This window comes from Callorhinus ursinus, unplaced genomic scaffold (assembly GCF_003265705.2).
Source record: "Callorhinus ursinus isolate GAN/ISIS: 27379988/994484 unplaced genomic scaffold, GSC_fseal_2.0 scaffold24, whole genome shotgun sequence".
Taxonomy (NCBI): Eukaryota; Metazoa; Chordata; class Mammalia; order Carnivora; family Otariidae; genus Callorhinus; species Callorhinus ursinus.
Window position 1 is genome coordinate 3050559 of NW_027397086.1, and position 13477 is coordinate 3064035.

Sequence of the window (13477 nt, forward strand, 5' to 3'; positions counted from 1 at the left end):
TACTGCTCGGTGATGGCTAATTCCCATGCTCCTGTTCCCTTACTGCTTGGTGATGGCTAATTCCCATGTTCCTGTTCTCTTACTGCTCGGTGATGGCTAATTCCCATGCTCCTGTTCTCCTACTGCTCGGTGATGGCTAATTCCCATGCTCCTGTTCCCTTACTGCTTGGTGATGGCTAATTCCCATGTTCCTGTTCTCCTACTGCTCGGTGATGGCTAATTCCCATGCTCCTGTTCTCCTACTGCTCGGTGATGGCTAATTCCCATGCTCCTGTTCCCTTGCTGCTCGGTGATGGCTAATTCCCATGCTCCTGTTCTCCTACTGCTCGGTGATGGCTAATTCCCATGCTCCTGTTCTCTTGCTGCTCGGTGATGGCTAATTCCCATCCTCAGTGTTCGGTCTGGGCAACAGAATCAGGTGGGCTTTGCTCAGTCCATTTCCCCGTTCCCTACAGGTTTCTGCTAACTGCAGCTCTGCTGAGCGAAGGCGGCATCTGCTCCTGCCCTGCTGTCTGCTTCTAGGCTATTCTGGATGGATGAAACAAGCAGAAGTCCCAGCATGCACTGCTACTGGGGGGGAGAGGTACCTGCTGCTCCCCCCGCCCTCCACATTCACGTTTGCTTCCCAGAATACTATGCACCATGACAGCCGCCTGCCCTGCCCACCTTCTCTGAAAGACCCGGGGACATTACTCCAATAGCATCTGTGGGAGAGGGACAACTGTCCAGTTGTCAGACTGGCCCAGATGCCAGGTCTCTGAGTGGGGGACAAATGATGGAGGAGGTCTGAGAACCTTCACACATTTGTCCCTGGTCTCTGTGTCCCTTGGTTTCTCTCCAGTACGGCTCCTCCCAGATGCTGGCACGAAGTTGGCAGCTATTCCCCACGCTGAGTGGGGTTCTGTCTTTCTCTCTGCCTTCATGAGAATTTAATGGAAGAATAAGAACAGCTGTATCAGGGGGTTTCTCGTTAGATGCCATTTTATATGGAAGGCCACAGATTTTGTGTGTGTATGTGTTTTTTTAAGCCCAGACTCACTCATTCATTTACATTTATTTATTCCCAAAAAAGTGCCTTCACTGCTTGGCTTCATAGTGGATGTCAGAATAAATCAGCCAATGACCCAGAAGAGTTTTTGCAAAGACGCAGGAATCAGGGAAAGGCCCAGGCCCTCACCCCTTCCTCCCTCTGCTCGCAAAGCTGACCTCCCCAGCAGCCCTTCCAACTCGGAGACCTCATTCTTGTGCCCCCAGATCAGCAGTCTGTGAAATCAAACACATTTATTGAGCACCTAATTTGCTCCAGGCACCGAGTGGTTCTAGGGCAGAGGAAGAGAGAATCACCGGGGTCCTGCCTTGTGGTGCACGGATTCCTTCTTCCTGCTTTAGAGCATGGCATCCATTTGTTATGATGCTTTGGTTAAGGACTTCACTAGAGTCCTGCCAGACTGGCACCCCACGCGGACAGGGACAGCGTCCTTATTCTTGGTAGTTACGCACAGCTAGGACAGGGACAGGGTTGCCCGGAGGAGAGGCCATCGGAGCTAGGCTTTGAAGGGTAGATAGGAATTCGGTGAAGATCAGGCGGGATGGGGGCAGGAAAGAGGGCTGAAGTCTCTCTCTCTGGGGTCTCCTCTGTCCAAACCTGGCACTCCCTCTTGGCCTTGTTCTCACTGTGGTTTCTGCTGCTAAACAGAGAAGATGCTTCTCTGGATCTTCTGAGAGGCTGAACAGCCCCGGGGTCTGGGTGGCACTGGGGGGATGGGGGGGCACATGGGGAGGATGAGGTTGATGTTTGCTTCCTCTGGGTTCCCTTTCTTTGGCTTGCTTCCTCTTCTTTATCTTTTTTAAGCAGATAAAAGTGGTGCCCGCCCCACCGTGGAAGCCTCGGGGTTGTCATTACTTTTCCAACAGGCACGTTCATGGCTGGGTCTCCTGGACGTGAACCAAAAGCCATTTGCTTCAGAGGCAAGATTTGAGTCAGGCCCAGCTGGGTTTTCCCATCCTTTATTTGCCCGATCCTATTAATAATTAATGGTACAGTAATGAGAATTGCTTTTAATAGAATCTGCTGCCATCACTGCATTCTGTTCCCCGCCAAGGGTTTCCCCCAAAAGGATTCATGCTCACAAGGCTGAGTTTCCTGCCACGGGCACCCCTGGGAAGCAGAAGGTCCCCTGCTGTTGTCCTTCCCAGCCTCTCCTCTCTTCTGGGCCTGAGCCCCACTCCCCCCCTCCACCTGGAAGCCCCTCTTGCTCCTCCACCATTTCCTGTCCCCCTCCCTGAAGCCCCACCTACCATCCCCTGGAGGTTCCCACAGTGGAGCGAGCCTGCCCCATCCAGCCCAGCCAAGCGTGGCACTGTCACGCCTCATCTGTCACCAGGGCAAACTGGTCCCATCAGGCAGGGACAGGGCAGGCTGGAAGCTGCTGAGCACCCAGCCTGGGGCGGGCATGAGACCCACACTGTGCACACAGGAGCCTACATCCTGGACGAGAAAGCCCACCTCTAGCAAAGGCCAGTGGGATGGGTGTGGGGAGGAAAGGTTGGGTCCTGGTTTGGCCACTGTTTGTGGCACCAGGGGACAGTGTTGTTGACCTTGCCCCAAGTCTCCACTTATTCATCTGCAGAACAAGGATGTAGATGGTCCCTACTCCTCGCCCCCCACCCCCCGCAGAACGTTCTGGGGAGAGAAAGGGAGCAAATGTGGGGGAAGCAGAGTTCAGGGAAGCTCCTTAATATTTGCGCCAGGAAAATATCCGTGACGTGCCCAGGGCTTTAGCTATTCATGATGCTATTCATTGTGGTGTTATTGACGACATCACAACTGGGAAACCACCTCCGTGTTCAGCAATAGAGGACCGGCTTAGGAAGTGTGGGCATATAGCTACCTAGCGGGGCATGGGACTGCCTTTGGAAAGGGGGGCCTTGGGACCGCTCCCCAAACTGTACCGTGTGGAGGAACCCCCCCAGGAATGCTGGGAAAATGCATGTTCTGGGGATTGGGGCTGAGATCCTGCACTTCTAACAGCTGCTGGTCCAGGAGCACCTTTTGAGTACCGAGGGGGCAGACTCTGGGTGGTGTCGACGTTTGGGCCCTGCTAGTGGATGGAAGAACCAGGTTGCAAAACAGAGCGTGTTCCGTGATCCCCTTGCTGGGCTCAAAGCAGAGCCTGTGCTCCACATTCATTACCAAGTCTGGAGGCTAGAAGCTCAAGTGCTCAAAGTGCTTCTAGATGGGTGATGAATTATAGATAATTTAAAATTTTCTCTTTGGTTTCTCTTAATTTCAAAATTATCCACAATTAACATGTATTACTTTAGTAAATGGAGAAAAATGTTATTATTATTATTTTTTTAAAGAACAAATGTTCTCTTCCCTTCCCCACAACACAATCAGGGTAATATTCAGCCTGGAACGACAGAAATCCTAAGAGGACAAGACTTCTGGCCTCGCTCCAGAGTTGGCGTGCAGGGCTGTGGGCCAGACCAAGCAGGCCACGAGGCTCGGGTTGGCCCCTCCTCAAGCACTCAGCACATGCCTGACGCACCCCATTGTCCCCCTGTCGCCCCACAGCCCCTGGGAGGGGGCCATCACCATAGGGGCTGGTATTAGGAACGCCACTGTGCGGCCAAGGGAACCAGCGGCACTGGGAGGTGAGTGAGCCACCCCGGGTCAGCTGGAAGGAAACCTCTTCCTCCTCAAATGCCTTTTTGGGCCACTAGTCAGGGCAGCCTCACCAGAAAATCCAGACCGACAGGTGCTGAAGAGCTCTGGAAACTAGCTGGAGTTTTTATGTCCCAGGAGAGGCAACGGGGAGCCAGTGAATGTTCCGCGTGAAGACGAAGTGGTTCAGTTGTGAGCAGCTGGGTGCAGAGGGCTGCAGGGGAGACCCAGCCGCAGGCGCGGGGTGATCACAACAGGCCAGGCTGGCGGATGCCCAGCGGCAGCAACAAAGCCAACGGTGGACGCTCCGTGAACTCCAATGCCGTCCAAGGACGTGAAATCACTCCTCACTTAATCCTTATACAGCCCTTGGATGGCCCTGCTGTCATTCTCCCCATTCCGCAGATGGGAGAACTGAGGCTCAGCGCCACGAGGCGGCACAGCCAGGGTGGGCTCCCAGGTTTGTGCGACTTCAAAGTGGGTGCTCTTGATACAGTGCTCCGCTGCAGAGAGAACCGAGGGCCGGAAAGGAGCAGGCTGTGGGCAGGAGGGGGTGGATGGAGCCACACTTCGCTGCAACCCCTGTCCGTGGTCAGGACTTGAGGACCTGCAGGCCAGGGCCACAGAAGAGGCCGGAGCAGGAGCAGCAAGCACTCCGGGCGGGGGTGGGGTGGGGATGAAGGAGGAGGAGACAGGGGTGCGGGCAGAGGTGCAGCGTGGCGGAAGAGTGGCTGTGGCCGGGGGAAGTGAGAGAAGGAGAGGAAGCAAGGTGGCCAGGAGCATCCGGTGGGTGAAGGCTTCCAGGACGGACAGTGAAGTGTGAGGCTTCACCGTCTGTGGGCAGCACGGAGGGGCTGGTGTCGGAGACCCTCCCAGGCACCGCCCTCTCTCCAGGGCGCCCTGGTGTCCCATACCCCAGCTTCCTGCCCGGAGAACTGGACCTGCCCCCCACCCCCAACCACAGGGCTCTGGCTGCAGTCCCTAACGGGGTGGAAGGCGCCTGCCCACACCATGTTGGAGCTGCCTGCAGCTGAGGCAGGGGCAGCATCTCACACAAGCCTCCCGCCCGCCACTCAAGGCACGAGCATCACTGGGGTCAGAAAGAGGGGGAAACTGAGGCCTGGTGTCCTGTGCCCGAGCTGGAGGGTGGTGGGATCCATCAGAGAGGCTCAGAGACTGGCCCAACAACGACAGGTGGTTTGGCTGGTCCAGGCCAGGGAGGGAGGGGAAGCAGCCAGCTGAGTGGGGCGGGGGACAAAGCAGACTGCGGAGCCCACTGGCGGCACTCCCCTGCTTCCCCGGAAGGTCTGCACGGGTCATGCAGGCACTGCACCCCGCAGACTCGGCCAAAACTGTGTCCGACCCACCGGGTCCACCCTGCCAGCAGCCAGGACCAGGCCACCCCCAGACCTCTGTGGTCAAGACCTTTGGGCTGAGTCTCCATCTCTTAATTCCATGCCCGGTGCCCAGCTAGTCCTCACCGAACCTTATGAAGTGGGTACCACTACGATCCCCATTTTACAGAGGAGGGCGCTGAAGCCCAGAGAGAATGACACGAGCCAGAGCCTGAAACTTGCTGGGTACAGGGCCTGCCTCCCCAGCAGACCTCCAGCGAAGACTGGCCCCTGGAGAAGTGTCTTCACACACAGCTGCTGAGAGGGGCCTTCATCACCCTACACGGGTGAGCTGGAAACAGGCTCGGCCTCGGTGGAGACTGGGACAAGGTCTCACACTCAGGCAGCGAGGCCCCTTCACCTGCCCCCGACTAGGCCTGCACAGAGGGGAGTGCCGGGAGGCCCAAGGGAGGAAGCCCCTTTCTCAGGGTCAAGAAGGAAGAAGAGAAGGGGGGGGGGGCTGTGATCTGAGGCCGTGCTCACCTAGCTGGTGTGACCAGGCCCAGCCTGCCAGGGGAGATGACCCTGGCTGACAGGTGTCCCAGGAGGGTGGCAACAGTCACAGACAGACCCAGCTTCATCTCACCATATCCATGCGTGGTACTCTGGAGGCCGGATCTGAAAGTTCTGGAGCAGTATTGCCCAAAGTACGTTGCTCAGAAGGAGCCTCAGGCCCTAAGCCTCCTATCTCCCACCCAAGATGTGACCCCCCTTGGCCGTCGAACCAAACCTGGGTGGGAACTTCTACAGGCTCCTTCCCTATATTGGAGCCAGTCATCCACATCAGCATGTGAACGCTCTGAGAAGTCCTGCAGGACAGAACCCTCCTTGACTTTGCTTAATCCAGCCTTTCCTACAATATATTTAGCCACGAACTCCACTTTTTCTGTGAAGTACGTATTAGTGTCTGGGGCAGGTCTAACAGGGCCACAGATTCTCTGCACTCCCATCGTGGAGAGGCGGGATCTCCCTTCCCTCTGGCTGGGTCATGAGGCCCGTAGAGCCTGGAGAAAGCAACGCAGGAGCAGTTCATTAACTGGCCTGGCAGCTTCACCTCCTGCTTCTCAGAACCTTGAGCTTTGACATAAGAAATCAGTCTAGGCTGCTGAAAAGGGTAGAGGAGACCCTGGCCATCTTGGGCACCCGGCCCAGTGGAGCCTTCAGATGACCCCAACTGACTGCAGCCGCAGGGGGGACCCCAGGCAAGAACCTTCCCGGCTGAACCCCGTCAACCCCAGCATCACAAGAGAGATGGAGGAACTATTGTTAGAAGCCACTGCGTTGGGGGCAGTTTGTCACCCAGCAGCGGATCCCAGCGGATCCGCTGGGAATGGTGTCCTACAGGACCCCTCTGGGTGGACAGGAGGTGTCCGCCCCATCCTCACTGCCCGCCACCCCACACCAGACCCTCAGGCCTAACGGCATTCAGGAGCTCCCATGCTTCACCACGCCCCTGTTCGGGGTACGTACGCCCATCCACCTGGAGTGTCCTCGGCCTCCTTTTCCACTTGGGAAGATCCTTCTAGACTCAGCTCCTAAGAGGTCTCCACTTTAAAGACTTTTCTAATAGCCATCAAGGCAGCCGCACTAACGCAAGCCTGGGATCTGCCGGGGCTCACACTTGCCTGCTGGACCAACTCGGTTGGGCCCCAGCTTCTCACGTGCAAAAGTGGGGATAACACTGCTAATAACTGCTTGCGGTTTCTGTGCAGGTTAAACAGGAACAGGGCTAGAGCAGATAGTACTGAATAAATGGTGGCCATTAGTAGCTGTTCCGTGTCTCCCTGGCCACAGCGTCTAGAGCTGGGGGCAGGTCATTGTACTCTGGCTCCCCCGAGACCAGGCCCACACTCCCGCCAGAGAGGGGGCCCCCCCTTCCCCCACAGCTCACTGCCCACTGCACCCAAGCACAGCCTTCGTTAAGTTACTGAGTTACAAGAGAGGTTTGGTGAAGGATGAAAAGACTCGGAGAATCTTCGACTATTCTACTTGGAAGGATCCTCAGAAAATAGGGAACACAGCCCCCTTATTTTGACTGAGGTCCAGAGAGGGGGAGGGCCTTGCCCGAGGTCACACAGCTCACCCTGGAACTGCATCCCAGGCTTCAGCTTCCGCCCCCGCGCCTTGTCTGACAAGGGGAGCTCCGAGTCTCAGGGACAGGTCCTGTCTGACTCCCCTAAAATCTCTTGTGCCCTCCCTGCCCTTGGAGCCGTCCGGGATGCAAGCTGCTCCACAGTCTGATCTCTGGCTACGCCGTGGGACACACTCACTGGAGAAGGCGAAGCCTGAGCAAGGGTCCTCCTGGCCTCCCTCTTCCCTCGCTTCTCTCCCACAGAGGCAGTCAGAGACGTAAGCTGTCCTGCAACCCCCTAAGGCCTGGGGGAAACCCCAAACCAACATTAGGGAAAAGACGGCGGGATGTGTTCAAATGGCCCACCCTGCAAATGTAATAAAAGTGACCAGCACGGAAGGTCAGCCCCATGGGCGGGTGCTCCTGAGCCCACCCATTGTACAGATGGGAGACCTGAGGCTGGTGAGGTACATGGAGCCTGGGCCCCAGAGCCTTGACTCAAAGCTCAGCCACCCCTCTTGGTAGGTAGGGAACCTTGGGTGTGTTACGTCTCCCAGCCCCACCTTCCCCATCTGTGAAATGGGAGTGAGAACACTTCCACCAGGGACTAGCTCAAGCATGGCGAACCCTGGGCCACACTGGGCATCTAGACCCACTCCCCTCCTTCAACACCTGACAACCGCTCACCACCACGTTTTCACCACCACAGTTTCTAGGTCGGTCCGGGTTCTAAATACACTTGGGGAGTCCTGGGGCTCTGAGGGTATGTGGCAAGGAGCCTAGAACCTTTGAAGAGGGCCACGGGGTTCTGGAGAAACCCCTCCTGCAGAACAGCCAGTGTGGGCAGGCCAGGCCTTGGGTTAGGGGCCTGCAGGCTTCAGACACACAATGTGGTCCATGTAGGAGTGTTGGGGGAGACAGGATGAATTTCTGTGTTTGTTGCACAGAATGGTGTGCGGGTGTGTGTGTGTGGTGCATTTGCCCAGTATGGGGGGGCTGGGGACAAGGAGGGTTGGCCCTGCAGCTGTCCCCAGCCCTGGGAGAGCTCTGCAGGCCACGCCTGTCCCCACCACTGGAGCAACCCCAGGACCCTGATTTGGATGGGTTGCTGCAGCCAGATTAGAGCTGCCAGCTTCAGACCCAGCAGCAGCCCTGGCAGTGAGGCTTAAAGGGGCTGCTGCAATTATCCAGAGCCAACTCGGTGGTGACTCGCCTGTCCTTCCTGGGGGGAGCGTTCCTCCAGCCCCTTCACCATCTTCCAGTCCACCCGCCAGTCAGCTTCAGGAGGGAGGCGCTGGGCAAAGAGGAGCTGGTGCCCGTAAGAGGCTTGTGCTCCCACCAACCAACAGGAGTTCGCATATTAAATAACACACTTGGTTTTAAGTTGCAGGGAGTGGGGGTGTGCGTCAAGAGCCCCTTCCCGCTGGTGACCCTGAGGACGCTGCCTGAGGATTCCTCCATTATTAACGAACATGCTTCCCTCTCCCCACCTCTCTGGAGCTTATGTGTCAGGCTCAGAAACAGCTTAAGGGGAGGGTCTGGCATCTAACTCCCCAGTCTAGGCAACCACGCCATCCAGCTGGCTTCCCTGGGACTCAGCTTCCCCACACCTGGAGGAGAGGAGAGATAAAGGGAGCAGGTGATACAACACAAACCCAGGACCCCTTCCGGTCCGGCGCTGAGTCAGGTGCTATCAAGGGCGGGGTCACCTCGAGTCCAGGTCCGGCTCACGGAAAGCAGGCCCAAGCAAGGAAATTTTGTCGAGCTTGTTAAATGGCCGGTGACCCTCCCAGGTCCCTCTGCGACCTCCAGGGGCTTCCCGTCGCAGGGCCTCCCTTTTCCATCTGTGAATGAAAGGGACGGACGGGGTGACCGTGACCGGCCCGGAGGGCGAGCGCTGCAGGCGGGGTGCAGGGACCTACTGCTCAGGGACGCACCCCCCTAGGACGAGGCCCAGGGGGGGATTAGAACTCAGCTCCTCCTCATTCCACACCCCCAGCTCTTAACTTGCGCCCTGTGGACCTGACTGCCCCCACCGATTGATTAACTGATTGGTTAACTGACCGATTACCTCCCGGCCGGACTCCCCCACAAAAAAACCCTTTCCCCCCATCGCCACGGCACGAGTCTCCGAAATCCCACCTCAGGTGCGCCCCCCGCAGCGGGGCAGGGGGCGTGTCCGGGGCGTGGCTCCCGCCGGTCCCCGCCCCCGCCCGCCGGAGTCGGCTCGTTAATCCGTCGCGGCTCAGCCAATCGGCCGCCGGTTGCCGGGGAAACGACCTCTCCCCTCGGAGCCTTCAAAGGGTTTCGCCCCTTCCCCACGAGGGTTCCCCCCGACCACGCGGCCTCCTGCCCCGGGAGGGGCGGGGCCTGGGCTCCCGGAGCGGGAGAGACACCCTCCGACCCAGAGACAGCGAGAGACGGAGAGACAGAGGGAGGGACGGGGGGTAGGAAGGGCCGGGGGGGGGGGGGGGGGGGGGCGGGGGGGACTCAGGCAGCAAAGGACGGAGGTGGAGAAAAGAGAGAGGCAGCCGCGAAAGCACACCCCCGCCCCCACCCCAGGCGCAGAGGCCGAGAGGGCGAGACTGGGAGAGACAGTCACGGCCACGGACAGAGACAGCGAGGGCGATCGTGGGAGAAACGGAGACAGCGCGGAGATGGGGGGAGGTGGAGGGCCCCCCCAGAAAAAGGAAAAGACCAGGGCCAGCAAGGGGGGGAGAGCGTCGGGAGGGGGCGAACTTGTGAAAATAAATATTTATAAATTGAGAGTTTCTAAATTCTTTTTGCAGTTCTGTAGTAAATTATTCATCTGTGTATCTCCCTCCCTCCTCCTATCTGCTTGGGGAGCTGCCAAGGGGGGGTGTTCCTTTTGGTGCTATTCCTCCCGCTCCCTCCCTCCTCTCCTTCCTGCCCCTTTCTGCCCTCCTACTCCCTCTTCGCCCCACTCCGTGTTCTATTCCCCCTCTCCCCGCTCCCCGCCTCCCTCTCCGACCCCCTCCGACCCCCTCCGTGTCCTCCCCTTCTCCATGCTGCTCCTCCTCCTCCTCCTCCTCCTCCTCCTCCTCCTCCTCCTCCTCGGTGCCTCCCCCCCACCTTTTCCTCCCCCCCACCTTTTCCTCCCCCCCACCTTTTCCTCCCCCCCACCTTTTCCTCCCCCCCATCTTTTCCTCCCCTCCCCACCTTTTCCTCCCCCTGCTTCCCGTCTCCCCTCCCTCCCTTTCCTGCTCCAGCCCCGGCCCGAGCTGGGCACCGGAGGCAGGCGAGGAGGGGCCGCCGCCCGGAGGTGACCGGCTGCCACGCTCTGGCATTTTGTCCCTGCCTTAAATAAGAATAATCGTCTAAGTCAGCCGGGCTGGGATTAAAAAAACACTCGTCACTGGCAGTCTGGCACCCCCAACCGGGACCACGGAAATCTTCCTCCAGAGGACTGGGGCACTGGAGTTGGGGGTGAAGGTGGGAGCTGGGCCTAGAGGGTCCGCTGTCCCAGGAGGGCCTGGGCTGGAGTCAGAGGCCACACTGCTGCCCCCAGGGACCGCGACAAGCCCCTCAGCTGGCTGGGCCTCGCTTTCCCCCTCTGTAAGATGGGGCCAGGGACTGACCTCCTGTTCTCTAGGGCTAAAACCACTCTCAAATCTGTTTGGGAGTCGGGGAGATTTCAAGGCCCCTCTGACAAATCCCCACAGCTTATGAGGCACGAAGGAGGAATGGGGAACTTGTCATAAAGGTGTGATGCCAGTTCCTAAAAACCAGGCAGGGGTGGGGGGAAATAGGGTCTCCAGTCATAGTGCAGGCAGCCCATATCCTGTCTGTGGCTTTGAGCAGAGTGCCTCAATTTCCTCATCTGGAAACTGGGCCGGAGATGCCTCTCTCCCCTCATCCAAGGACGAGGGGCTTCCCCATACTACCTGCTACACACCGTGCCTAGGTCAGTGTCTCAGTGGCACTGTTCCCTGATCTAGCTCACCCATGCCAACTGTCCCTGCCTCCACCCCAGGTAGCCTCCTGGTGGCCCTGAATAAAGTGCAGCAGGAACTTCTCTCGGGGCAGGGAGTGGTCAGCACCAAAGAGCTCCCCTGCCCCTGTGACCGGCCCAGAAGTCTCTGGCAAGCCTCTGCGGGGGGATCTGTGTCCTTTCTTTCCATGCGATGCTGTAGGTAGAAGGTGGCCTCCACTCAACTAGCCTTCCCCTTCAGGGCACGGAGACCTCGGCTTTGGGGCCTGAGTTCTGACCCTGCTGTTTGACCTTAGCCCAATCCTTTCCCCCTCTGGGGTGAGGGTTCTAGATTCCTTTCAGCCCTCATTTGGGACCACCCTCGTGACTGCTACTAACAAGTGCTAAGATCCGTTGTTTACCAGGAGCCTTGCTCAGGGCCCCACGGCTCCTCTCACCCCCGCCCCCATGCCCCTCTCATCCGGGGCCCCATTTTACAGATGAGGAAGTTGAGGCTCAGAGCGGGGACTTGCTGCAGGTCAGGAGGCTGGAAGTGAGCTGATGGGGGTTCGGGCTGGGTCTGGTTTTGGCAAGGCAGAGGGGTGTGTCCTCACCCAGCTCCCGGGCGCTTCCCCTAGGAACTTTCTAGGCCATGTCGGTGCTGCTGGAGGGGAGATGGGCCCTTGGAGTCAGGGCTGCCCAGCCGGTCCCAGCCCCGTGACCTCAGGCCCTATACGATCCTCAGAAACACCCGTCTCTCATCCAAAGACTTCCCTGCCTTCTGTGGTCTTTTTACAGAAGCACAGTGAGAAATGCTTTGGGAAAATGACCCCCTTCTGGGTATCTACCGGCCACTCTACTTCTGTGGCCAGTGACACTCTTGTTGGCCTAAAGCAGTGGTTTTCAAGCCTTTCAGAGACCCTCGGGGGGCATTGGGACTGCAGGCAAAGAGAGCCAGGTCGGTGGGCTCTCAGCCCCCCACCCTGCTTCGTTCGGTAGTGATGACTTGGGTAAGATTTATTTTGAGAAGGAATAAAGCACAAGGTTGAGACTGGAAAGTGGGGGTAAAAACCCACTATTGTAAATAATTAGGAGCCCTTTGGGACAGAGAATCGTGGCTTCCTGAGGTCCTCCCACTGATATAACTCAGCGCCCCCCAATCCACCACCCCCGGGGTGAGGAGACAAAACCACAACTATAGCTTCATGTTGGGAGGTCTCTCTGAGGACTTGCAGGGTCCAGAACATTGGACAAAGTCATTGTGTTCAGTCCCTACTCTGGGCCCACCTAAGGGGGGCTCTTGTGCCCGGTGTGGATGAGAAATTGGAGCTCCAAGTCTTACAGCCAGTCCAGGCTCAACTAGGCCACCGGGATCTGTCTGACTCCAAAACCCATGCCCCTGACACTGCCGGCCCTTCCCTAAAGAGGTAACAGAGTCACCCCTGCGTGCCATTGGCTCTTACCCTTGTCCTGCTCATGGTCATTGTCAAGCCGCCCCCAAGGGTTTCTGTGGGCCCCAGGAAGGACTCACAGACATTAATGAGACAACCATGGTCCCGGGCAGAGCACCCCTCTTGCGGGCACTGCCACATCGTCCACATACCCACCCCTCAGCCAGGGGCACCTGCATCCCCACTGGGGGGTGACAAGCCGCATTTGCTACCACCCAGTGGATGTTGTTCCCAAAGTGTCAGACCCTTTGTGCCTCCAAGAGGCCCCAGAGCTTGGCTGCTCAGGTTCCCCTGCACCTGTTTTCCTTACTCTCTCTCCCCATCCCATCTGTATTGGACTAGGTTTCAGAGCCACCACCACCATGCTGCCCCAAATCCGGGCTCCTCCCAGAGCAATAAGGCCAGGCCCAGGTCCTGAGCTGGGGCCCCTTCTTCCTTAGAGTGAAGGTCCTCCCAAGAGGGAGGTCTGACCAAAACAGCCTGGGGGCGACCCACCCTCTCTCTTGCCAGAGAGACCCTGCCACAGAAGACCACCCAGGCCCCAGCTGGGACCTGGAGTGGGAGACAGGACAACAAAGCAGAGAGAGCGCGCCTTGCCTTTCCACAAGGGAAAGACACAGAGTGGGCTGGATGTCAGCCTCTTGCTGTCTGGAAGGCGAGGGACCGAAATCCCCTGCTCCCGGGATGTGGAGGGGATGGAGCTCTCTTTGGAAGTTACCCCCAAAGGAAAGAGAATTTAAAAATCAACAAGACCGAGCCTTGTAAATAGCCATTCCCTCTTGCAAAGAGATGAAGCAGATAACAAAACAAGGAAGGGGAAAAGGAACAGGCTGATGGGTCTGCAGCCGAGGAGCCATAGAACTAAACCCTCCCTGCGAGTCCCTGAGGAAGTGAAGATGAGTTTCAGAAACTTCCCAAAAGAAAGCTCCCGGGGGACATGAGTGTCTTTGAGAGGAGCCAGTT